Source organism: Alligator sinensis, unplaced genomic scaffold, assembly GCF_000455745.1.
Source record: "Alligator sinensis unplaced genomic scaffold, ASM45574v1 scaffold55_1, whole genome shotgun sequence".
NCBI classification, from domain to species: Eukaryota; Metazoa; Chordata; order Crocodylia; family Alligatoridae; genus Alligator; species Alligator sinensis.
In genome coordinates this window covers 663,074-666,363 of record NW_005842224.1, presented here as the reverse complement: position 1 = coordinate 666,363, position 3,290 = coordinate 663,074, and positions in this window count along the sequence as shown.

The following is a 3,290-nucleotide window of genomic DNA, read 5'->3' as shown; positions in this document are numbered from 1 at the left end:
TGCTGGGCCCCCTGCAGCCATAGGTTTCGCAGGATAGGATGGGCCAACCGTGGGCACACCTCTTCACACTCCATCTGAAATGTGTAGTTTCAGAGGGAATAAGAAGGGTTTTTCTGGGAAGTGACTACAAGTGCAGGGACTGTAGCACTCAATGGACTGCATTGGTGTGTGCCTGTGTAGATGACAAGCAAAAAAACAAGATAAAGCAAAAAAGAAATTCCAGAAGAAAGCTATAGAAGGGCTGGTATCCTGGTGCTAAGAGGAAACAGTGAGAGAGCAGGTCTTCTTTTGAACAATATAGTGACTGGAAGTGCCCACTTGGAAATCAGGAGTGAGGAAGCTGTCTTCCATTGTTTGTTCCCACTGCATTTAGGGAAACAGGGCTCCATGTACATCCTTGTGAAAAAACAGGAATGCAATGAAATACCTGAATTGTATTATCAAACATTCCTCCTAATGGAAACAACTCAGCAAAGCTTTGAATATTAGTTAACTACTCGGGGCAAAAAAAGGACAACAGTATCATTTCAACTCTGCCTAATGTAGTAATAAATTAAAAAACCCAAGGACTGGAGAGTTCCTTCACACAGCCTTTGTGCAATCCGTCTGTAATATAGATATTACTGCAGTCTTTGAGCTGTGATGGGACTTCAGCCTTACACAAAAAAAGATTATTAGAAAAAAAACCAAGGAGCGCTAGGACCTAGCAACAAGCCAGGCAGCTAAAACAGCCAGTTGGGGGCCAAGCTCAGACTAAGGCAAAGAATAAAAGGAAAAGCCTGAGTACTTGAAGAGGAGTCTTTGAGTAGGAAGAAGAGGTCTTGGTTAATGTCTCTAAACTGGAGCAAAGCCTGGTATCTTTCTCTTCCACTTGAGTCTTCAAAGTTTATTTTCATCCTGTGATTTTGAACAGTAAAGTTGGAAGGCGTCATCTAGGTCTTAATCAGCCCTTCCAAAGAAAAGTGTTTCTATTGTACCTATTCACTCATCTTCTCTCTGTCTGATGCATTTAAAATTTATAGGATTGACAGGCTGGCTTCATGCTTCCTCGTGTATGGCTTTTTGAGATAATTGACATTTTCAGAAGCCCTGTGATCAGAAGTCTTTGAGAATAAAGAGCTTGCTGATGGCATCTTTTCATTCAACAGGACCAAGAGTAATCTAAATGTGTCTGAGAGTATCTAATAGACAGAGGATGCATAAGACAGGGAGCTCTCCTCAGTCTCTGCTGGTTACCAAGGGAAAACAAATGAGGGCAATACCCATTTTCATTTCTGTTTTGGCTAAAATACAGTTATTTTCTTGAATGCGTGAGTCATATTATCCATCTTAAGTGCTATAATAGAAGAATTATGTAGAATGATCCTACAGCAAGGAATTGCCCTCACTCTAGCTATAGTCTGGTACTGCTCATGTCTAAAAAAAAATCTAAAAGGGGAAAAAAGTGAGGGAATACTTCTTGGTAGTAAGGGATCTGTTAAGATCATGATGTACCACTTAAAAAGCTGTTTAAAAAAACAAATGAAAAACAAGAAACCAGCCCAGAAATTATGGACTGATCTGAGCTGGTGTGGGCTGAAGCCATAGAGGGCAGCAGATGGAAGAACTTGGATGGTGACCACCTTATCCAGCACCAAAGCTGAAATTACTTCATCTGGAAGAGGTGATAGAGGCCTGCAGCAGCTAACCCAGCATTACCCTGAGAGACTGGAGATAGAACTGCCTACGTTGTGAACTATGCCAACCCTGGGCAGCAAACTGTGGCTAAGTGCAGACAGACAAAAAGCCCAAGGCTGAATTGATTCAGTATTTCCAGGTTAGTCTAAGATGCACAAATTAAATTGAAACAGAAATGAGCAGACATTTACTTTTGATTCAGGAAATGCAGCCACATGCCTGCAGTGGCTCAGACCAGAAGCCAGAGGCACTACAGCACAGCTCTCTGGCACATAGCCAGCATGTGCGGTGTGTTTGCTTCTTCTTCCTGTTGCCCCTAAGGTCTCTGGGAATTGTAGTCCAAAAATCTCAGCAGCAGGGCTCTGCAAGGTTGCTCATCACTTCCTTTTACTGCTTCTAGGTGCCTCTGGGATTTGTAGTCTACAGTTATAGCCAGCAGTAAGTCTGAGTGGAGAAGGGGTGTTTAAACCCTGACACTGGACCCAGCCCCCAGCCAGTGTTTACTTGTGGGGAGGGGCAGTCCCTCCCCTGCAGACTGGGCTGCATCCCTAGCTGGGCCTGTTTCCCCCCCATTGTCAGCCATCCCTCACTGCTCCAGCTAGGAAGCAGAGGAGTAGGGCCAGCCCTGTTCTCTGGAGAAGACAGCTCAGCTCAGCTCAGCCCAGCCCAGGGCTACAAAGCATTCTGGGATGCTGGGGGACTCTGATTTAACTTGAACCAGGAAGGGCTCTGGATTAGAGTTAGAAAGCATCTTGAGGGGGGAATTGTGGTAAAAATATGTTATAATCTAGTCATTATGATTTTGCAATAACGTTTGTGTAGCAGCTGTGTGGTAAAAATGTCTCATCTCCCTACACAAAGGCTTCACAGCTGAGAACTGTTTAGTTTCACTACATAATTGCTTTAGCTTCACTACACAATTGCTTCTGCTAAGGTATGTAGGCCAATGATAGATTTAAGAGTAGCACTAGACTTCTGCAGACATAGCCAGGAACAGATGCAATAAATAACTCCTTATGAGAGATAAGAGAAGAGGGACAGGGAAAGATGCTGATGTAAAGAACTCAGACCCTGACCGAAGAATGACTGAGATGGGCTTAAGGACGGCCCCAGGGAGGAGATTTAAGATGTAAATGAGACATGTATGTAAACCGTCATAGAACATGTAACTGCTAGACATATGTTGCAAGACGTAATACTTGGGCTGCCAATAATTACGCGACACGTTAGAATCTTTTGTTTATGTTAGCTATAAAAAGGAACCCCAGACTCTGTTTGGGGTCGACACGGATTTGAGCATTAAGCTCCCTTGTCGAACTTGTTTGCAAACAATAAATCTGAAATTGGACCCAGCCTGTGTGTGTGACTCTCTCCTAGAGGTGGATTGGACAAGCCTCCAGGGGCACGAAACTAGCCGTTTGTGCAACAGGAGGAAGGCAGTAGCTAGTACTAAGAGGCATTGCATTGTTACCCATTCACAATCCAGAGAGGAGGATGGAGGTTGACATTCTTGCCAAAACATCTGGTGATGTAGGAGTTTTACCTTACAATTTTGTTTTATGAACTGCTGCATTGCTGAGTTTATTTTGTGTCCTTCTCTATCTCCCACTCTT